Source organism: Mytilus galloprovincialis, chromosome 8 (assembly GCF_965363235.1).
Source record: "Mytilus galloprovincialis chromosome 8, xbMytGall1.hap1.1, whole genome shotgun sequence".
Classification (NCBI taxonomy): domain Eukaryota; kingdom Metazoa; phylum Mollusca; class Bivalvia; order Mytilida; family Mytilidae; genus Mytilus; species Mytilus galloprovincialis.
Genome location: NC_134845.1, coordinates 76,232,765 through 76,257,948, shown reverse-complemented (window position 1 = coordinate 76,257,948; position 25,184 = coordinate 76,232,765). Strand labels below are relative to the sequence as shown.

Here is a 25,184-nt window from a genome sequence, read left to right as displayed (position 1 = left end):
TACAAAATGAGGTCGAGCAAGATATAAACAAAATGTATGAAAACGATAATAAGGAATTAAGTAAAAGGATAAAGGGTCATACAGCCAAAATAAAATATATAACCGACCTACAAAAAATAATTGATGACACCTTAAACCAATCTACGTTGTCTCGGGGACAAAAATATTTGACGTTAATGCGCATGACACATTTGGAGGATGGTAACATGGAAAGGCAAGAGACCCTACCAGAATGCAATTTGCAAGTTATCAGTGACGTCAAACTGTCCTACGAGCAAACGGAAGATAGTATAACCATCCGAATTAATCGCAATTTGCAGAGAACAGATGACAAGCTTGATAAATCTCTAGAAAATGGAGATGACATTGAATCGTGCTCTTCTGTAGTTGAACTTGAACCAAACGAACCAGAAGCCAACAGTTTTGCATTATCTGAACCAGTTCCAGAATCACCATTAACTTCTCTTCAGAAAAACGCAATGTCTATGCCTGAATCACGCCCTGCGACCGTGTCCTCAGAATTGTCATTAGTGTCATTACCTGTGAAATTGTCGTCGTTTTCTGTACCAGAGACTACCACGGCTCCTTGTGCAGCAAGTAGCGGAAAAGGCTCACCATTCGAATTCATTTTGCGAAATTCGTTTTTTATTGAAAAAAGAAACAAATATATTATCATTAGCGATGCCAAATTCATGCCAAACAATTTCAACATAGTTATAACAGAAAAATCTAACCCTAGGTGTATGGTGTATACCAAGGATGGTCAGAAAAAAGGCCAAGTTCAGCTAAGTGGTGAACCAGAGAGTATTGCAGTTATAAAATGCAATCGCGTTGGTGTAACTGTTATTTATGAAGAAAAGGTGTGTGTGATAGATACAGATACATGGCAGTTCACAAACATCATCGATGTTCATGACGAATGCAAAGGACTCGTTTATTTTAAGGACCACCTTATAGTTAACTGCGAATATGAAGGTCTTGTGTATATTAATGATACCGGACAAATAGTCAGACAAAATAGTAATATAGCAGGGGAATTATACTTTCATCTTGACAAACATGGGAATCTTTACTCCGCTAAAATGGAAACTAAACACATTCATGTATACAACCTGACTAGTAATAAACGTTCTATATACCATCTCAAAGGCCTTGATAATCCGACAGGAATGACAACCGACAGAGAAAATAATGTATTTGTTGCATGTAATGACAATGACACCATTTTTGTGAAGCAGTCACTTCACTCACCAGCCAAGGTTGTTTTGGACAGTTCAGATGATATTGAAAGACCAATGAGTATAGACTACGATCTGGACAATGATGAACTACTCGTGGTGAATGACGATGCACATTCGATATTTATATTCAAGAAAAAGTAGGAACGTGCTACATGTGATAGCTGTGTTGAGTTAGTGTATCTGGTAACTTTAATCAATCATTTTCTTCATAAGAAAATATGTAAAAAGTGCATGTACCAAGTGAAGAATATGGCAAATGTTATCCATTCGTTTGGTGTGATGGAGCTTTTGATCTTGTCATTTTATTACAGACTATCTGTTTATAATTTTACTCGGATTCGGTATTTTTAAATTTGTTATTTCACCTTTTAACTCTATCGATGAAGGATCTGTAACACATCAATTAAGAATACATTTATTTAAAGATTTATGCTGAGTTCATACGTAATTCGAATTCAATTCGCATTAACTAATTCAAATTAGTTTAATACGCATTCGAAAAGTGTTACGTCCTAACGTCAATTCTTATTCGAACTGGAATGCGCGTCAAATTCGCTTTACTGTCCTAACGATGTTAACTTTTAATTCGTATTAACAAAAACGTAATTCTTATGCGAATTGGTAATTTCGAATCAATTCGCATTACAAAAAAACAATATTGTGTGAACGCCATTATCGAATTCGATTTGCATTCGATTCGAATTCAATTCATGAATTTTATGGTCAATACTATGAATCTGAACTATGTAAGTCTATAGAACCAACATTATACATGATTTTCTTTATTACAATAATTTCCCCTCTATTTCAGATAATGGAGTGTCAACCATGCCAAGAACAGGATCAAACTGCATCTGCAGAATTTTGGTGCACCGAATGTGAGGAAGCGCTTTGTAGCAACTGTAAATCCCTCCACAGATCATTCAAACTTAGCAAAAATCACAACTTGTCTGCATTGCAACCCCTTTCAAGAAACCAATCGTCTGACAAGCCGGCAGAACGGACAGATAATGAAAAAGACAAATGGCTCATCTGTGATGAACATCGCGATAAATATTTAGAATACTTTTGTATTAAACATGACAAGCCGTGTTGCATTCTTTGTAAACGACAATACCATAGGGATTGTTGCGAAGTTGAGAAGATTGATGACGTTATAGATGAAAGCAAACTGGCAGTTACCACAGATAACCTCTTATCGAGGATCGAAAAACGCAAAAATATCTTGACCAAAGCCGAGAACAATGAAATATCACATATGGAAGATCTCGAAACCATTAAAGTTAATTGTATTCAAGAATTAAAGGACACTAGAATTATAATTGATAAACATCTAGATTTTTTACAAAATGAGGTCGAGCAAGATATAAACAAAATGTATGAAAACGATAATAAGGAATTAAGTAAAAGGATAAAGGGTCATACAGCCAAAATAAAATATATAACCGACCTACAAAAAATAATTGATGACACCTTAAACCAATCTACGTTGTCTCGGGGACAAAAATATTTGACGTTAATGCGCATGACACATTTGGAGGATGGTAACATGGAAAGGCAAGAGACCCTACCAGAATGCAATTTGCAAGTTATCAGTGACGTCAAACTGTCCTACGAGCAAACGGAAGATAGTATAACCATCCGAATTAATCGCAATTTGCAGAGAACAGATGACAAGCTTGATAAATCTCTAGAAAATGGAGATGACATTGAATCGTGCTCTTCTGTAGTTGAACTTGAACCAAACGAACCAGAAGCCAACAGTTTTGCATTATCTGAACCAGTTCCAGAATCACCATTAACTTCTCTTCAGAAAAACGCAATGTCTATGCCTGAATCACGCCCTGCGACCGTGTCCTCAGAATTGTCATTAGTGTCATTACCTGTGAAATTGTCGTCGTTTTCTGTACCAGAGACTACCACGGCTCCTTGTGCAGCAAGTAGCGGAAAAGGCTCACCATTCGAATTCATTTTGCGAAATTCGTTTTTTATTGAAAAAAGAAACAAATATATTATCATTAGCGATGCCAAATTCATGCCAAACAATTTCAACATAGTTATAACAGAAAAATCTAACCCTAGGTGTATGGTGTATACCAAGGATGGTCAGAAAAAAGGCCAAGTTCAGCTAAGTGGTGAACCAGAGAGTATTGCAGTTATAAAATGCAATCGCGTTGGTGTAACTGTTATTTATGAAGAAAAGGTGTGTGTGATAGATACAGATACATGGCAGTTCACAAACATCATCGATGTTCATGACGAATGCAAAGGACTCGTTTATTTTAAGGACCACCTTATAGTTAACTGCGAATATGAAGGTCTTGTGTATATTAATGATACCGGACAAATAGTCAGACAAAATAGTAATATAGCAGGGGAATTATACTTTCATCTTGACAAACATGGGAATCTTTACTCCGCTAAAATGGAAACTAAACACATTCATGTATACAACCTGACTAGTAATAAACGTTCTATATACCATCTCAAAGGCCTTGATAATCCGACAGGAATGACAACCGACAGAGAAAATAATGTATTTGTTGCATGTAATGACAATGACACCATTTTTGTGAAGCAGTCACTTCACTCACCAGCCAAGGTTGTTTTGGACAGTTCAGATGATATTGAAAGACCAATGAGTATAGACTACGATCTGGACAATGATGAACTACTCGTGGTGAATGACGATGCACATTCGATATTTATATTCAAGAAAAAGTAGGAACGTGCTACATGTGATAGCTGTGTTGAGTTAGTGTGTGACTTGGTAAACTATTTGGCTGTTCGCATGTTCTCATCAACAGACATTCGTCGTTTCGTGATTTACTATTTAGTCGGATCTGGTTGTTTGTCGTAGTAAAATTATACGTTCAAGGAACTTAACAGAAATATTTACTATTTTAGTTGATATAATTTGTAAGTAATCGTTCCCTTTTTGACATGAATGTGATAATTATACCGGTATTTCAATGTAGATTTTAAAACTTAATCCTTAAATATAAAATAATTTGAATAAGAAAATAATTCGTTTTATAAATTTGGTGTGCTCAATGCTCTTTTGTCAATAAATCTTTACCAGTGCGAAGGTACAGAAACGCTAGGAACCAAACAAATTAAAGCAAAGGATTAAAGCAACGTGGTGGTTAAGCTTTACATTCTATACAAAATGAGAAAAAAAAAATATCCTCATCAAAGCAATTGGTGATTGACATTAAAATACAAGAACAAACAAATCAAAAATTCGTTTAAAGGGACATTAGCTGTCAATTCATGTTCACTGATTTGATTCAAATTCTTATGTTTGATTTATAACCACGTAAAACATTTATCCCAATTGTGAAATGTGTAAAAAAACAATTTACAGATCATAAGTTCGATATTATGAAGCTTCGTTTCTTCCGTATTTAAGGCTTGACGCCATCGAATTAAATATTGAGTTGACGTCCGATGGTCGAAAAGCGATATAAACAAAAAAATATACATATAAATTAGGAATGTCAAAATATCTGAAATTTAATACTCGGATACTCGGTCATGATACTCGAGTACTCACGAGTACTTGGATGAATCTTAAACGTCTTTTGAAAAGTTTAGATTTTAGGTGGACTGCAGCGTTTTTGTTATTACCGTTCATAAACATAGCTTGCTCTTATGATTTTTTTGGTGTCAATTTAACAATGAATTACCGACCGCCGTTCCTACAAATAACCTATCGTAATAGCAATTATCCTTGTTTACGTGTTCATGAACCCAGAGACATATAATATAATAATATGAATGAACAAAATTCCAATAAAATTAAAAATATTTGCATACAAAGTCCGACAAAGAAGACTACATTTTTATCATCTGTTCCTGAGGAGTCGGTCTTTTTTATATTACGACTTGTCCATTAATTTGTCAACAACATTATTGGACTTCAAATTTTTTGTGCTTTTTCGTGTCGCTCAGCCTTACTTTTTTCTTTGTTTTTTTTTGCACTATCGTTTGTCTTATTTTCCTTTTTTTAGCATGACATTGTCAGTTTATTTTCGACTTTTGGGTTTGAAAGTTGATACGTACTTTCGCCTATCTTTAGTTAAGTTTCAAACACAGAGTAATTAAATTAATTTAGATATACATCTCATACCAATCACGTTTATATAGAAGTCTTGATTAACGAACAAAAGTAAATTTTACACCCGTGATGAGTTGATTATTAATCCATGAAAGTGTTGATCCGGGTTAGGCGAGCGCCGATTTGAGAAAAAGCCTCTTGTTAAGGTTTTTAATGCACCTATCTAGCACATAGCTAATTTTGGTATCAATTGAAAGAAAAACTTCTAGAGCATAGGATTTGGGTGGTCGTCAAAGTTCCCTATACTTTGGATTATACGGTGACATTTAACATTGATATATATATATATATTGATTTAAAAAAAAAAAGACATGGATTATAGTTCAAAGTGTCTGCATTGTTAATTTTCATTGCTTTATATATATATATATATATATATGTAAACTGTATATTATGTATCATGTTTTAAGCCATTGGCCCATATGGGCGTAAAGTGCTTTTTCAATAAAGTTTATTGATTATATCCGCATTGTTGTAAATATATTATTCATTTCTATCTAAGATAGCTTTGACTGCATTCTAAAAAGACATCGAATCCAAAATAAAGAAGATTTTATGAAAAATTAGTTAATTCAGAGGCATCTGTCAGGTCAACCCTAAAATTAAAAAAAAAACAAAAAAAAAACCATAATTTTTAAGATTGTCAGTGTCAATGACTTATTAAAACTCTCATATGTTTTGGTTTTAGAAATTCCATATACCTTGAAAAGATTGCGACACACATCAAAGTTCAATGATGGATAATAAATGTTTGACGAATTCTCTAAAATCTGCATAATTAAACAGTATTCCGGATCTCTATCGTGTTTATCCCAGACGCTCAAAATTCATATAAATTGAGTATCTAATATGCATAGGTAATATTTGAGTTGCCAAAATACAAGTCGTGTTTTAGCATATTACTAAATAAATATTCGTGTATGTGTTACCGAAAGACCATTTTAAGCATTACTAACGATAATGGCATGTGATATGTAAGCAGCAGACTGCATTTTGTAGAATAGATTATTCTTAAATATTATCATAATAACTCATCATGGATGAGTGTCCAAGTCCTGTGAAATATGTGCCGCCTCCAATGAAGCGCGGTCGCATGCCCATAAATTGGCAACGCTGTATAATATGTCAAAATACTACACAAGAGACTCTCAGTATGACAACTGATAGAGGTATTACAACCTTAATGAATGCTGTAAGGCAAAGACAAGATGATGTGTTAAGGTTGATGCATTGTTGGTTTAACAAGGAAGAAGGCTTCATTGATAAGATGGAATCTTACAAGGCATGTGCTTAGTCAGATAACATCGGCAATGAGAGCACGTGCGTGTCTTGTCCAGGTTGATGACCATTGTCACGATGAAGCAAAACAAGCTGCAATGAAAAGGGATGAAAACATGTACAAGATCTAATTGTTTAATTAACAGAAAATATGACAAATCCATTTGACGTTGATAATCACCTCCGTCAGCTTATTAACATTTCACTGGTCTCCATGCAAGTCACGACATTGACGATTCACTGTTTAAATCAGTTGAAACTGGAAGAACTAAAATGAAGATATTTGTTGAGTCATCTCTATAAACAGACAAGGCAGGTAGCTTTTACCATCATATACAAAGATCAGTACTGAAGACCTTTGAAGATATGAACCCCAAAGTACAACTAAAATGCGAATCTGGGAAAGTTGTAAAAGGTCGTTTGAATCCCGAGCTTGTGTTAAGACGTGCACTATCTATTACTAAATGTAAATATGATGTATCTGTGGAAACTGTTTTTTTCCTATCCAATTTGTCCCATTCTCACTGCATTATTTCATGACGATGGAACTATGAGGAAGACAAATAAGTCTGATCTTGCCCATGAATTGGAAATTTTAGTAGGATCAGTCCTTAAACATTCCTCCATTCTACCACAGTGCTACCGTACTAATAAGAGATGGCATGATGAGCTTAGTTAAGTCATTTGATATTAAAAGGATGTCCACATTTGGAGACTTGGCCAAATCTTACATTATGCAGGTACAATCATGCTTCCGATTCACAGACAAGGTTGTTGATGTCTTCGATCGCTATGACACTGAACATTCCATAAAATAAGCAGAGCGACATAGATGATCGGCAACAACAACTACGCAAAATGTTTATCATATCGCTGAAGGCCGAACTGTTCCAGACTGGACACAATTTCTATCAAACAACAAAAACAATCAAGCTCTGATTACTTTCCTTGGTGATTATCTGAGCAGCAATTTGTCTGATATGTTCCAAGAGGAAAATAATTATTAAGTTCTTACCGGTGCATTTTCCAATCCAGAAATAATGCGACAACTCTCTAACGAGCATGTAATCATCTCCCAGACCTTTTCTGTTCGCACGAAGAAGCAGACACAAGACTCTGGCTTCATATTATACACTCTGATAAAATCTTTCAGCAGTTAAGTATAAGGGGACGATTCATAGTCAAGTGTTTCGATACATATGTGCTTGTGCTCTGTGTTCATTATTTCAAGGTTCTTGTGTCGACTGAACAAATGTGTTTTTGACGGGGTCAACTAATTCTCTTAGGGACTGAAGAAGGTACATACCAATCCATGAGTTAAGTAAATCTCTTTCACCTTTACTAGCTAACATTCTCCCTGCAGTTCATGCTTTAATTGGTTGTGATACCACTTCCGCTGTATTTGGTTTCGACAAAAAGACTGTATTCAAGTTGATAAGAAAATTTCCGAGTAAGTTTACAAATCTCCAAAACTTTGACACGATTGATTTTTTCACATCATTGTCAGCATTCAGAGAGCTTATTTCAAGCTTGTATGACCCAAAAGACAAATTCGCTTCATCACATGTTGACTTAAACAAGTTACGTGTTAAACGTGCAACATGCAAAGACACAAGTTTTTTGCGATTGCCACCAAGCGAACCTGCATTCAAAGAACATGTTTTGCGGTCATGTCTATAAACGAAAATTTGGATGTCCACACATCTCGATCACCCAAATCCTTTGTCTCCTTATGAATACAGATGGAAAAAGAGTTCACATAGCCCGGATCCAGTCTACTTTTTAGACATAATGACGTCCGATTTCCTGCAAGATTTAATATGTTCTTGCAAGGGGAAATATATATGTAGCAAGTCATGTATTTGCCGAGAGCAGCAAATGTCTTGCACTGAGCTTTGCCCATGTCAGGGTAGTGATACTTGCCAAAATATATATTGTAAAGGTGAAATAAATGGTTGTGTACTTAAATTCCGTATGCGATGATAGTGGTAGTTTAAAAAAAACGAAAAAAAAAAAAAAAAACCTTGCTAGTGATCTTCGACCTTGACGTGGTTGACAAGCTAAGACAATTAAATCATAATGTATTTATAACTGTCGAACTAACAGGAGACCAAAATAACATAGATTTTTAACTGTGCTGTAAACATGGTAAATATGCTTTTTAAAGCAGTTCTATGATATGTTTTAATATAGTTTTATCAATATTTTGTCGGTAGAAAAAACATGCTAGGCGAGACATTAGAGCTTAAAAAACTAGTTATATATGTAATTAATATAAAACCAATAGAATTTGTGTGTTTTCGATGCAAAATTAAATATTACCGAGCGTTTTGTGTCATTACCTGTAAAAATTATGATTTTCACAAAAATACGAGATTTTTTCGTTTTCAACGCTTTTTTAAATTTTTTTATTTCAGAAACAAAAATTAGATAGACTGTAGATTATTAAATGATATATTTCATCTTATATTGCAGATGGATTTGTTTTTAAACTGATTTTTCGAACAATATCGTCAAATTATGACTTATATTTTTTCCCCCTTTTTTGCCGTTTTTAGAAAAATGTGACCATTTCCCAATTTGACGACCAGGCAATTCTGAACGTACGATAAAGTACCTTTTAAATGATATATCCTATAGCCGTGTGTTAGGTAGGTGCATTAAAAACCTCCGAATCCTTGTCTAGGCGCTCGCCTATGTATAAACACCGTTCAAATGTCTCTAATCAGTTGCGTAGGGTTCACCGCAGTTATTAAGAAATATGATCTGGTCAACAGTTTCAGACGAAAGAATGTTTGACTTTCTATTTTTTGTTTCAAGTAGTGCACATGAAAACATTCACTCGGAAGAAAAGGACGTTGATGGTACTACTGTAACAAATAGTAACCTAAGGAAAACATATATATGCTGTTAAAAATGTACTTAGGAGAGGTTTTGGAATAAGAGTCAAATGTTCGGACTCCTCATGGTTTTCATACGATACAATATAAAATATTTTGCCCCATAACACCTATTTATCTTTTAACATAAGACTTTATAATTCATAAAAGGTCATTTAACAAAAATTAAGCAAACTTTTGATTTTCTTTCTTTTGATTTGAGACCAAAATAATACCAGTGCAAAGTTAAGGTAAAAGTCCGAGATAGCCTTTTCCCGCCATATTTTATAAATCAAATGTCGCGAAAAGGAGCTCCATGACCTATCAATATTTTTAGCTTAGTTTGATCCTTTTCCAATACTCTTCCAGCTTAAAGTATCAACTTTGAATTCTTGATTTATTGAATTTTACCTTAGATCACCTAAGTACATCCTTAATTGTTATTTTTAGTATAAAGAAGGGGATATTTCATCTGAACTAAATTGAGAGAAATATCTCAAGATGTATAACAGCAAACGAGTATCCGAGTACTAAAACAGTACTCGAGTACTCGTCCTTTCGAGCGAGTACCCCGAGTACTCGAGTACTCGTTGCCATCTCTAATAGAAATAGAAAGCGAACTCGTGCAATTGGATTTTCCTAGTTCTGTTTAAATTCCTATTATAAATTACAAATATAAATTCATCATCGTTTGTACATGTATGAAAGTGTTTTTGTCATTGTTTGTGTGAATCAGTTAACCAAATAATTCTCCTCTTTTACATAACCAAACACGAACAATTCATTGTTATCCATCTCTAGCTAATGGGTTAAACTGAAATTCATTCGAAAACGGATTCATTGAAGTCGAATTCTTCACTCGCAAGTGTATAATTCATTATCAATGTTTCCTAGATTAATTTTTAGTTTGACATAATTGAACCATACTCACTGCTAAAAGCGAATTATCATTTCACTAGTTCAATTTCATTAATGATTGAACAAAAAACATATATAGATCGTAGCTAGTGTCCCTTTGAAGGTCAACATGCATTCATTTATCCAATATGCGTAGGCTGTTTTCCGATACATATCATCTTGTAGTCTACATTCATTGTAAATGATCATATTAAATCTAATACTCGGAGTGTCAGTTAATACAAGTAGAAGACACATTATGCAATCATGGGCCATACCAAGAGCATGCATATGTAAACATGTTAATTAAATAACATGAATAATTTCATATACAAAAGACAAACAACAAAAGATAACAGAGCCAAAAATCAAGTAGAAGCAATTTAAAGCCCAAAATAATAAATGAATGACATTTATGAAACGAGATTAAACGAAGCAATTTAATATGGTTGGTTTTCGATTTGAAAATTAAAAATAAAGACACATGACCAAATACCGTACGCATGCTTGAATGAATTAAAAATTCTGATAAGACCTGAACAGTGTTGGAATGGACACTGATCCAATTATGTATATGAAACAGAAAGAAAAAAAAACACTGGATTTATAACGATAAATGTTTAGAACCTAGAAAATCTATCAATAAATAAACTCATCGTAGATACCAGGACTTAATTTTGTATATACGCCAGACGCGCGTTTCGTCTACAAAAGACTCATAAGTGACGCTCGAATCAAAAAAAAGTTAAAAAGGCCAAATAAAGTACGAAGTTGAAGAGCATTGAAGACCAAAATTCCTAAAAGTGTTGCCAAATCCAGCTAAGGTAATCTATGCCTCAGGTAGAAAAGCCTTAGTGTTTCAAAAATTCTAAATTTGGTAAACAGTTAATTTATAAATATAACCATATCAATGACGGTACAGATGCTTTTTTGTTGTGTAAAGAATTACAGAGATTTTGTATGATTGCCAATGAGACAACTACCCAAGTAATTGAATGTAAACAAATATAGGCAACCATAGGCCATTCAAAACCCTTCCCGTATAGTCCGCTACAATAGGCATCAACATGAAAAATATGAAACAATTCGATTATGAAATTTGATAACAAAAAGATTAACGTAAAACAAATTTGAATAAAAGCAAAAGTAGTATACCGCTGTTCAAATACCGAAATTGGATAAAACAAATCCGGATAACAAACTAAAACCAATGGAAACACATTTACTACAAGAGAAATACAACGGAACAACAGCAACACTGAACTGCAACAAAACAAAAGAAAACGTCAACACACATAGAAACGGGCTATTTTAAACAACTGCCATATTCTTTGTCTTCGTACCGGTCATTTAAAGTAGAATAGAGGGATTAACCTGGTTTGATGGCTAGTCAAACGTCAAGCTTCAAGCTTTGGTAAGACTGTCAGTAGAGCTAAATTAATGAATCACGTTGCTCATCATTGACTTTTTAATTGGTATATGGTATTTTCCGTTAGAATAAATGAGAATCAAAAGCTGAGTAATTTCGTTCAAGGAACCAACTATCTAACATCGATTTCTGCGAACCATTACAACAAAGAGGTCAATCATCTACCGGTTGATAGAATAATTGTTGTGTCTACACTAGAACCGGATTATCAGTTACCGAAATATATCTTGGGAAACATAGTTGAAGCTGCAAGAAAAGATAGAGGCATGTTTTAGAATTTATAACGATACGAGAAAGAGTGTTTTATGCTTTATGACTTCATTAACCTTATGACAAGTTGTTGGCACAAGATATTTTTTTCAATAATTGTGCTGTCTGACACACACTATTATTTCATCAGACCCCTGTTATTTTTTGGATTGTTAAATTCTGTGATATTCATCATAAATATATATATAAAATTTCATGTCTTACAAATATGAATAAGGTTATATGACCGACGAGGCGATACCATTATAAATGGTATAAAGGTCGTTCAACAATTTGTAGTAGTTTAAACACTTTTATGTTGTCCATCGTAGAGCCAAAACCAAGATGTAAACATTTTTTTATTATCACGCATGTCGCATGAACTTCAATGTAAACAAGAGGAATACTGTATGGTGAGCTATAAAAATCCTTTAAAACACAAAACATGATACATTTCTAGCAAGATAATTTTTTGTATTTAGGTTGTACAATTTTCAACACGTCATGATACTGATAATCTTCATCAGAAAAAAATTAATTGACCATTTTTTTTTTATAACATAACAGTATTAAGCAAATGACATGTTTACAATAATATTGATACACATCCATAACATTTAGTACCTGATCAAGGATAATTTAATATTTTGCCTCTGCTACTAACAAATTTAGAACAAACGCGTTTTGATGTTGAGGAATACAGGGTTATGTTCTTCTCATATATGTTATGATGGTATGATACTAAACCCCTAACGGGAAGGATTGTGCCTGATTTCATATGATGAAATCATAATCTTTCAGTTAGTTTAATTGAAGTCTGGAGCTGGTATGTCAGTTAACTGCTAGTAGTCTGTTGTTATTTATGTATTATTGTCATTTTGTTTATTTTCTTTGGTTACATCTTCTGACATCAGACTCGGACTTCTCTTGAACTGAATTTTAATGTGCGTATTGTTATGCGTTTACTTTTCTACATTGGTTAGAGGTATAGGGGGAGGGTTGAGATCTCACAAACATGTTTAACCCCGCCGCATTTTTGCGCCTGTCCCAAGTCAGGAGCCTCTGGCCTTTGTTAGTCTTGTATTATTTTAATTTTAGTTTCTTGTGTATAATTTGGAAATTAGTATGGCGTTCATTATCACTGGACTAGTATATATTTGTTTAGGGGCCAGCTGAAGGACGCCTCCGGGTGCGGGAATTTCTCGCTACATTGAAGACCTGTTGGTGACCCTCTGCTGTTGTTTTTTATTTGGTCGGGTTGTTGTCTCTTTGACACATTCCCCATTTCCATTCTCAATTTTAATAGTTAACATTATACATATTATACTATGTATGTTTTTTTTCCTTTAGAATCTTATCCTTTGTCGACTGTTGATTTTATTTTCGTCGAGATAGGTATTTGTCTTTTCGACTTTTATAATCCTTTGATATTGTCTTACATTCTATAGACATCCCTATGTATGGAGTTTTGACAGGGAGAGATAAATATAACCCGTTATGTAACGAGGCAGTGGCAGAGAAAGTAAAAAAATTCAGACAGGTTCTAGGACTTCCAAAACATCGTTTTGCATGTATAACCAACTATTGTGAAGATGCTGATCCAAACATGAAATACCTGAATACAACTATCCCACGTTTTGATGTACCAGTTCTTCGGTTTCTGAAACAGGTAATTAAATGTTGATGCACCGAATATAATGAGGTAATTTGAGATTATTACATAAGGTCCAATAGATATGAGATGTGTTATTTTACCTGAAGAGTCTTTTATAAACTCTAATGTATAATATTCCTTGCCTTACGGGGGAAACATATTGAGATATTACCTGAGAATGTTAGAAGGCTTTTACCCACATAAGGTGTACACCAATCCACATAAATGAGCCAATCAAATCAACATATAGATAAAAAGTGAGATATAAAACAAAATAGAAACTAGATGTCCTCAGATGGACATTTTGGAAACATCTCACTAATTAAACTATAACATGTATATTAGTTAATATCTATACTATTAAACGAGAAGACCTCATTTTGTGTGTCGCTTCTCTTCCTCAAACAATAAATTAATCCTCATGCCTTTGTGTCCTATATGTACCATGCACAGTCGCATGGTACATATAGGACCATTCTTATGACTATTCAGTTTGGGTTATTTTGGGAGAAAAACGAAAATAAAGGCGACCGGATTTTGTTCCGTCATCAGACCTGACTACCGGTTTTAACATTGAGAACCGATCGGAGGATAGATAACAAAAATCAAAAATAGATGAGCCAATCAGAGTGTTGTCCATATCATCGTTTTTAGATCGTAAGAACCACTACTATTATACCTGCATGCATACTATGATTAATATTATTAGTTACATAGTGTGCTAGTGATCCCATATATACCGTATAACGTCACTAGCACACTATGTAACGAATTTATCTTATCGACTATTTTAACGTGTAAAATTTAGACAGTGACCTATCAAAATGAGCAAGTCTTCATACTGTTAGCATAAACATGATTTAGAAACTACTTCCTTTGATCCTACAAAAACAGATGCCAACAATGACAACTTGTTAGATTTAAATGTGTTTTATGAGTTTATTTCACTTTATCATCACTTTCTTCGTCTGTCGAAACCTTTAAGATTTTTTCTCAGTACTGTTTTGTTTTTCTAAAGGAACGTAACACCACTACTAACCGTGTATGAAATAACCCCGCCTCCTTATTACCTTATATGAAATATAAAGGATCGTAACTCCTCTAATACTGTATGAAATAAGCCCCGCCTCCCAACTAACTTATATTAAATATACACGGTTTTTAACTTTTTCAAAACTACTATACTATATAGAGACTCTCTATATATAATATTAGTGATCGTCATGGAGAAGTAACTTAGAATTAATAGTTAATAGAAAATTAAATACACTGTAATATCTATAATATAGATACGCATGTTCATAGTATACAGACACGCGAAAGTTAAGGAATAAAACTGAAAACAAAATAATAACGGACTTTGAAAAAAAAGATAGGCTTAACAATATTGTCCTGTTTCCGTGTACCTATATAGCTTCTGATATCATTTTTGAAGTGCTTCAGACATAAAGTCTTTTACAAAAATTAATCCTAAAATAGTTAACATACTTTCAACAAAGCTTAAGATGCCCGCGATTTCGATTTTAAGTCAAACAGGACTTCCGGTTTTAAACTTGCACATAAATTTTATAAGAGTATTCGGGGATCGGACAATAATTATCGCGTTTGTAAAGACTCTCTTTATAATATAGCAGTGATGGCATGGGAGAAGAAACTTGAAAAAGATAGCTGATAGCAATACACTTTATTTATAGTAAACGTATGTTCATAGTATACAGAAACGCAAAATAATGGAATTTAACAGAGAGAAAAAAGTAACGAACTTTGGAAACAAGGGAGAGGACTTAAACTGTTTCCAAGTACTAAAATAAAAAAATGTAGAAATAGCTTCCTGTGAATTTCCTACGATAAGATGTATTTTTTTCGCTTTTCGCGACAGATCATGAACGAATCCTAAGTCCATGCCATAAGATAGGCAATTCAAAGTTTATGTTTTGATTGGCAAACACATAATATTTAAATACACATTTTCATTTATTATTATTGAACTGTGCTCATTTTCATGTTTTATGCTATAAAATAGAAAACATATATTGTTTTAGGTCCTTACTCCTTCGCGTGAAGACGCTTCAAGGAAAACGGTAATATCAATACTTAAGTACTGTCATATAAATAATGCGCAAGTGTTCATGCAAAATGAATTTTAAATTAAATTGTATCAATCCAGGTCTATATTTCTAGAAACGTCTAACTGTAACCTAAGTTCCGTTTGTGATCGTAATAGTGTTTTTTCATTGTCGATCGTGTTTTGCTAAGCGTCTATTCATCAATGAGCGATATATGTCATCTGCCATTAGCAAAGAAACTGACAAGGCAATCCTTGTTAATTAAGACTAGGATGGAGCACACGTTTTCATCAACGTTATATGGTTTAATTAGTTATCAAAGGTACCAGGATTATAATTTAGTACGCCAGACGCGCGTTTTGTCTACAAAAGACTCATCAGCGACGCTCAGATCAAAATAGGTATACAGCCAAACAAGTACAAAGTTGAAGAGCATTGAGGACCCAAAATTCCAAAACATTGTGCCAAATACAGCTAAGGTGATCTTTTCTTGGGATAAGAAAATCCCTAGTTTTTCGAAAAATTCAAAGTTTTTTAACTGGACATTTATTAAAATTACCAAATAATTGATATTCATGTCAACACCGAAGTGGATGGTTGATAGTTGGAAATCACATCCTATTTCTAAAATCAAAAAAACAAAACACGTAACTCATGTTTTTTTATTTACTTTTTGTAGGTTATTGATGACTCGAAAGATAAAGAACTAAGGAATAAGTTAGTAGAAAGATGTAAGACATTAGTCGGTTTAAGTGGGCAGGATAAAACACCTTTAACAATTGCGATAATTGGAACGCCTGGAGGAGGAAAGTCGTCATTTCTAAATACTGTTTTTGCCGCTTTAAGCAATGAAAGATGGATAGAACGCGCAAAATTCGCAGACACTGGTAAAACAGACAGGCAGACGACTAAACGATTAAATCGGCAAGTACACGATAGTTTCCGTTCAAAATTATCATAAAACCATTTGAATAATGAAAAAGTAAGAATGCATATTCTTACTATTCTTACCAATATAGAAAAAAAATCAAATACTATTATTTTCTGTTGAGCCTCATTTTTAGACTTTATATGTGTAACATATTTTTTTCAGGCTTTTAACAGTTAACTAAGCAGTGTATATTATTTGAAAGATTCACCTTACAATGCAACTTGGCATTTAAAATCTTAAGCAATTTTTATCTTCATATATTCACAATTCGTTCATTTTAATTTTGTTCAGTTATAATAGTTCAAGCTTAAAAAAAGGTGAAAAATTCCAATGCGACTTTCAAAGTCACAAGTTGTACACAGCAAATTACAAGACTAAGCAAAAAAAAACAAAACTCACCATAAACTAGGGGTGATCTAAAGTGCTCCGGAAGGGTAAGCAGATTTTATTATTATAGATCTTATAGATCTTAAGCAATTATGTTCAGCAAAATAAGATCTACAAATAAGTCAAACATGACCAAAATGGTTAGTTGACCCCTTAAGGATGTACACTTCTGAGGAGCCAAAAATTTCTAGAATTAAACTTTTTTTCTAAACCTGTTTTTTGGGTTTATAAGACTGTAAAAAAATAATTGGTAAAGAAAAAATCATATGGTGGTGCACTTCTTTTTTTGCTACAGCCCTTTGAAAATACCTAATTTTGTTGATTTTTCCATTTTTCGTCAATTTTTTTTATCTATTTTTTGGCTATAATCATGAAAAAAACTACATTTCAACAATCAAACTTTTTGTCATACTTTCAATAAAGATGAAGGAGACCAATCTGAATAAATTTTGAATAAAAAAAACTATAGGTAGGTGTTAATATAAGAATGTTTTATCATATTTTGATGCTTTTTTTGTGTCAAATTTACCATGTTGTCAATTTTGTCAATTTGTGATTTTTCTCCATCTTTTCAACTTCTTTGTTATAAATGATTGAAAAAATATATATCTCAGAAATTTGAAAACAAAAAAAGATGTGCGATGTACATTTTTCTCGTAACATCATATTTGTATCCCTCACCCATTTTCTCAAAATTTTGGCTAAAAAGACTGACTTGATTGGTAATAAAAATTTGAAAAATTGGTTACACAAAAACTACTCTTTGGAAATACCTAATTTAAGTTTGATTATAACATTTTTTAAAATTCATTGATATTTTCGACTTATATCATATTTTTTACCAAAAAAATAAGAACGAGATTTCAACGAGACAGAACGAGACTAAAATGTCAGAAGAATACATCCGTAAGGAGTTATTGCCCTTTATAGTCATTTTTTACCAATTTTTTGTAATTTTTTGTATTCTTTCACAAAATTCTTCTCCTCTGAAACTATTGGGTCAAATTTAACCTAAATTAGCCGCAATCATTATAAGGGTATCTTATTTAAGAAATGTGTGCGGTGACCTGACTAACCAACCCAGATGGCCGCCATGGCTAAAAAAAGAATATATAGGTAAAATGTAGATTTTTGCTTATAACTCTGAAACCGAAGCATTTGGAGCAAAGAAGTTAAATTGTTTATCAAGTCAATATCTATCTGTCCTGAAATTTTCAGATGAATTGGACAACTGGTTGTTGGGTTGCTGCCCCCCAATGGGTAATTTTTAAAGAAATTTTTCCGTTTTTGGTTATTATCTTGAATACTATTATAGATAGAGATAAACTGTAAACACCAATAATGTTCAGCAAAGTAAGATCTAAATATAAGTCACATCACCAAAATGGTCAGTTGACCCCTTAAGGAGTTATTGCCCATTACAGTCAATTTTTGACAATTTTCACTAATTTGATAAATTTTTGTAATTTTTTTCAAAATATTTCCCTCTGTATCTAAAGGGCCAAGTTTATTAAAGATGGAGAAAATTGTAAGTTCCGAGAATGTTTAGTAAAGTAAGATCTGCAAACACATCACCATCACTAAAACACAATTTTGTCATGAATCCATCTGTGCCCTTTTTTTTTATGCACATAGACCAAGGTGAGCGACACAGGCTCTTTAGAGCATCTTGTTTAAATCTTTTTCGACCGGTTTAATTTTTATTTGCATATGTTTCGTAATATAACTGTATTCAACTATACAACAATCATCGTAATTTTGTATCATTTCTAAACAACATTTTATTGCAATGCATGATAATAAGAAGCAAATGCAAAATAATTCTATTTTATTGAATATAGACTACGTTTACTTGAGTGAGAAAACACGATATTGTAAAATTTAATAATTTTGTATGAGGCACCATATTGCCAGGATTTTCGCATTGTGAATGAATATTTATGAACCCTTATATATTTAAAAAAATAATTACTAAAGAAGTACAACAAAACCGTTACTAATATCTGTTCTATAAAATTTCTATCGGAAATAAATATTTTCTTTGTATTTATGTTTTCATGACAACATTAAAAGTCATCGTCTTTTATTAAATATTTTTTTTTTAGGAATTTCATGATGGTCTTTTTAAAATTTCTCTTACATTTATTCATACCCCGACTTAGTGCTTGACAAATTGTTTACACAAGTGAATACTGTATTCCCTAATCTATATATCGTATATGGTTTTTGTACTGTTATCTTAGCAATTTATCAAAGTACATCCCATCCGCATTGAATTTCTTTGCACTTACGGAAATAACAATAAATCTTTCTTGCAGTTATTTAAAAAAGCACTACTATAGTAAACAAGATGATACACTAATGCCAACGTTTGTGGACATGACAGGTTTTGAAGATGACAACTCACTCTTGACAAAGGAAATGCTAAACATAGTTCTCAGTGGTACAATAGATGACGAGGAGAAACTCTCAGATATGGTTTCATTTGGTAGAAATAAAGGAATAACAGATCTAAAAGAAAAATATTTAGGAGAACGATACCTCGGATTAATTCTTAAATTCGAGAATGTAAAATGTAAAATGCTAGACTTCTTACTGATTCCGAAACGAAAGAGGGTGGGCAAGGTAAACAGACTTATAGTTGTTTGTTCAGCTAATCCTGATGTTCCTTTACCAATGGATTTGTTCGAAAATATAATTGATGTATCCAGCAGAGAACGAGGTTAGTTTAACATGTTTAAATAATCTTTGCTATAATTTTTGTCAGATACTTTTTTGTTTAAAACAAAAGGAGAGAAGATACCAAGCCAATAAATTCCATCAATCGAAACAAAAAGGGAAAAAACCCAACATACCATAGCCAAAATAAAACTTCATTAATGATTGAAATAGTGCAAATTGCATTGATTATACCAATGTCATAGCACCTGATTAACGTTTGATAATTGACATATCTGCAGTGATTATCGAGGCCAATTCGTCTTTGAAAGAGCATTACCTGCTACCAACGCTGACGAGCTGATATAACCAAAGAGTCAAAATCACAAGACTAAAGCGTAACCCAGAAAAACTATCTGAGTTCTTCATAAGTGAGATTTTCCCTTAATTAAGAATGATTCTAAAATGCTGTAACTGCAAATTTCAATAGCACAATATTAAACAGCTTGCATTCTCTATTCGACTGTGTATTGTAACTGACCCATCCCGATAACGTGGCTGAGATTTTCCCTCTTATGTTCAGATTATGCTAATCATACTTAACTTGAAATTATGATTCCCAATTGATACGATATTCCCGTGCTTGCATTTCCTATCATGATTTTCTTGATAGAGGGTTACTGCTCACAAGGAAGCTATTAAACCAAGAGTTCCAAATGGTGAAGTTGAAATCATCCCTTCGTAAATTTTACGGACGCCATCACGAGTTGGTTGACCGTTATGGAATAACCGTCGTTTCACAAATGATATCGGATATGTTCCTTACGTCGTAACTACAATCCCCTTCCCTTTCATGAATGTGACCTACCGAATTAGACTATTTACCGGATTTGTAATCACATAATCAACACGACGGGTGCCACATGTGGAGCAGGATCTGCTTACCCTTCCGGAGCACCTGAGATCACCCCTAGTTTTTGGTGGGGTTCGTGTTGTTTATTCTTTAGTTTTCTATGTTGTGTCATGTGTACTATTATTTTTCTGTTTGTCTTTTTCAGTTTTAGCCATGGCGTTGTCAGTTTGTTTTAGATTTATGAGTTTGACTGTTCCTTTGGTATCTTTCGTCCCTCTTCTAATAAGTTGCAATCGACGTAACCAAGATATATAGAATAATAGGTAGTTTCGTTTTTGATACTGACTATATCATGTGGAATATCTAGACGAGCCCGTTAGGGCGAGTTTAGATATTCCACATGATACAGTCAGTATCAAAAACGAAACTACCTATTATTCTGTTCATCGATAATTATGACGTCACACAATGTATTGCCTAATATTTTCAGTGATTCAACCAGTACGTTGATACTCGAAAATATTAGGCAGTAAAATTAAAGGGAAAATATACGAATTACCGATAAACCGTTATCTCTGCCTTGAATGTCACCTACCGAATAAGGCTTGGCACCGAGGTAGGAATTACATGAGCCACAAGACGTGTGTCACATGTGGAATATGATCTGATTACTCTTTGGAAGCCCCTAATTTTAACTGAAATATTTTTGGAGGGTGTGTGTTACTCAGTCTGTAGTTTTAAATGTTGTGTGTTGTATACTGTTGCTTGTCATGTTCGTTTTTTCCCCGGCTTTGTCAGTTCGTTTTCAATTATGAGTTTGATGTCCATTTGATATATTTCTTCACTCTTCAACTTCAAGTAGTAAAAGTTTAAAAAATTGTAGATCATTGTAGATTAATGTTTCTAGATAACGGTTTGGTTCTATATATATATCATTGTGAGCAAATGCAGTTATTTTCGCGGATATTTGTCTCCTTGCGTGAATCTCCTTTATTACTGCAAGTTAATGGCTTTAACGTAAAATAATACCAAAGGGACAATCAACATCGAAACCATGAATCAAATAAACTAAACTAAAACCATGAACCAAATAAAATAAAAGTCCAAGAGACGAACAACAGTCCACAAAACACAGCACAGCATGAAAACGATCACTGCATAAAACAACGAATGATCTTATGAGGTCAGGAAGGGTATTCAACTTTTTCATTTTTTTTATTTCACAACATCTTATAGTGTTTAACATACAGAATTACCTGCATTTGTTTTTTAAAAGCTTATGTTGAAAATACTCAAAGCATCTTTTATTCAAATAATTAAAGAGATTAAACTTCTAAACACATTTAATATGTCTAACACGATTTTAAACTAAATAAGAAGCAGCAGCATTATATTTAATTCGTTTACATCCCGCTTTAGACAACCAAGTGTTTCTAAACAAGGTTACTTATTTCAATGTTATCTACGATTTAGTCGCAAAGTCATGTTTGAATTTAAACATGATCACAAAAAGTAAATAAGTTTGACTGCGTAAAAAACATATTTTTACCTCAATTAGCTCGTACATATTCTTTTCGAACTTTACATACTCTTTCTTTTTATTATGAAAAATCATTCTCCTCCCTGATATTGACAATTAGCGATGTTCTATCTCAACATAGAATAACAAAATGATTGCTATTTGCAGATGGCAGATTTTAGGGCAACTGCAAACACTTCAATAGAAGGCTTTTCTATGAACAATAATTAATAATTGCATCTTACAGAACAAATATTCTTTGACCTAAAACATGTACATTTATCTATTATTTTAGCATAAAAATATCAATCCCCAAGATAATTGGAACAATTTTTTTTTAGGTTTTGTGATGAATTTCAATTTTTTCGGAAATATTGCCCATGTAACCTATTATTTTTTGTTTGATTTTCAAATAAAGTATCGTGTTATATAAATTTCTTATCCCTTGGAAAATTTTATGGTACAAGAATTAGAAAATTGCTTTTTATTTAGTAATCGCAAAAAATGGAATGTTTTTTGGTGACATTTGACCTTGATTTTACAGAAAACGCACCGTACGATTTTTTTTACGACGGGCAAAACAGAAAGTACAGATTATTAGCTTTCGAATGATATAATAATACAGCCGTGTGTTAGGTGGGTGCATTAAATTCGTTAACTAAGCGTCTTTTTGAAATAAGTCACTCGCCTATAACTAACAATATTTAATAGATATAAATTTTACTGTAGAATCTCCCGGGTTAAACAGTAACTAATTTACAGGGATACTGACTTAATGCTTTGAGTCGAGTAAGTTGTAAAACAGTAGAGAAATGTGCAATAAAAGATTCATTTTATAAAAAAAAAACCCAACTTCACGAATAGCATAAAATGTGCCTTAAAATAAGTAGATGTGGCATTATTGTACAAGGGATTTCTTAACTGAAACAAATTGATATGATTAAGACATGCAAATTAAGTAGTAAACAATATTATATTAAACTTTGTACTTAAAACAGAATACAATTTTCTTTAACATATTGTAGGTAGGACATCTTTATATGACGTGCTTCTTTCGCTTTGTGAATAAACCAAGAACTAACTCCCATAACATTTGTTTGCACATGCGTAAATTGACTACTGCAGAATAATGAATTTTATCAAATTGGCATGCATTTAATATGATTCATCAACTTAGAACACTTCCAAACTCTCAAAAGATGCACATGGTGTAACTTATTTATTTATTACGACTATAATGTGCTGCAATTGGAAATTGACATATTTGACCAAGAATACGACTACCATCCTGCTGTCTGTTAAAAACTCCTCTCTCTGAAAATCCAGTGCCAGTCGTCAGCTTATTTAGAAACAAACTAGAGGCTCTAAAGAGCCTGTGTCGCTCACCTTGGTCTATGTGAATATCAAACAATGGACACAGATGGATTCATGACAAAATTGTGTTTTGGTGATGGTGATGTGTTTGTAGATCTTACTTTACTAAACATTCTTGCTGCTTACAATTATCTCTATCTATAACAGTACTTTCTGTGGAAAATGTTATTGAAAATCTTCAAATTTTAAGAAAATTGTTAAAAATTGACTATGAAGGGCAATAACTCCTTAGGGGATCAATTGACTATTTTGGTCATACTGATTTATTTTTAGTTCTTACTTTGCTGTACATTATTGCTATTTACAGTTTATCTCTATCTATAATAATATTCAAGATAATAACAAAAAAAACAGCAAAATTTCCTCAAAATTACCAATTCAGGGGCAGCAACCTAACAACCGATTATCCGATTCATCTGAAAATTCCAGGGCAGATAGATCGTGACCTGATCAACAATTTTACTTCCTGTCAGATTTGCTCTTAATGCTTTGGTTTTTGAGTTATAAGCCAAAAACTGCATTTTACCCCATGTTCTATTTTTAGCCATGGCGGCCATCTTGGTTTGTTGGCCGAGTTACCGGACATATTTTTTTAACTAGATACCCCAATGATGATTATGGCTAAGTTTGGTTAAATTTGGCACAGTAGTTTCAGAGGAGAAGATTTTTCTAAAAGATTACTAAGATTTACGAAAAATAGTTAAAAATTGACTATAAAGGGCAATAACTCCTAAAGGGGTCAACTGACCATTTGGGTCAGGTTGACTTATTTGTAGATCTTACTTTGCTGAACATTATTGCTGTTTACAGTTTATCTCTATCTATAATAATATTCAAGATAATAACCAAGAACAGCAAAATTTCCTTAAAATTACCAATTCAGGGGCAGCAACCCAACATCAGGTTGTCCGATTCATCTGAAAATTTCAGGGCAGATAGATCTTGACCCTATAAACAATTTTACCCCCGTATCAGATTTGCTCTAAATGCTTTGGTTTTTGAGTTATAAGCCAAAAACTGCATTTTACCCCTATGTTCTATTTTTAGCCGTGGTGGCCATCTTGGTTGGTTGGCCGGGTCACCGGACACATTTTTAAAACTAGATACCCCAATGATGATTGTGGCCAAGTTTGGTTTAATTTGGCCCAGTAGTTTCAGAGGAGAAGATTTTTCTAAAAGATAATTAAGATTTACGAAAAATGGTTAAAAATTGACTATAAAGGGCAATAACTCCTAAAGGGGTCAACTGACCATTTGGGTCAGGTTGACTTATTTGTAGATCTTACTTTGCTGAACATTATTGCTGTTTACAGTTTATCTCTATCTATAATAATATTCAAGATAATAACCAAAAACAGTAAAATTTCCTTAAAATTACCAATTCAGGGGCAGCAACCCAACAACGGGTTGTCCGATTCATCTGAAAATTTCAGGGCAGATAGATCTTGACCTGATGAACAATTTTACCCCATATCAGATTTGCTCTAAATGCTTTGGTTTTTGAGTTATAAGCCAAAAACTGCATTTTACCCCTATGTTCTATTTTTAGCCATGGCGGCCATCTTGGTTGGTTGGCCGGGTCACTGGACACATTTTTTAAACTAGATACCCCAATGATGATTGTGGCCAAGTTTGGTTAAATTTGGCCC

The 25,184-nt window shown here is 33.2% G+C and overlaps 1 long non-coding RNA gene across 1 annotated transcript; it reads left to right on the top strand.

Moving 5' to 3' along the window:
* Window positions 1–13,549: 13,549 nt before the first annotated feature.
* LOC143043528 (uncharacterized) lies at window positions 13,550–16,731 on the top strand. Its single transcript, XR_012968442.1, has 3 exons — window positions 13,550–13,762; window positions 15,790–15,828; window positions 16,493–16,731. It is a non-coding gene; the product is annotated as an uncharacterized LOC143043528 (long non-coding RNA).
* The last annotated feature ends 8,453 nt before the right edge of the window (window positions 16,732–25,184 follow it).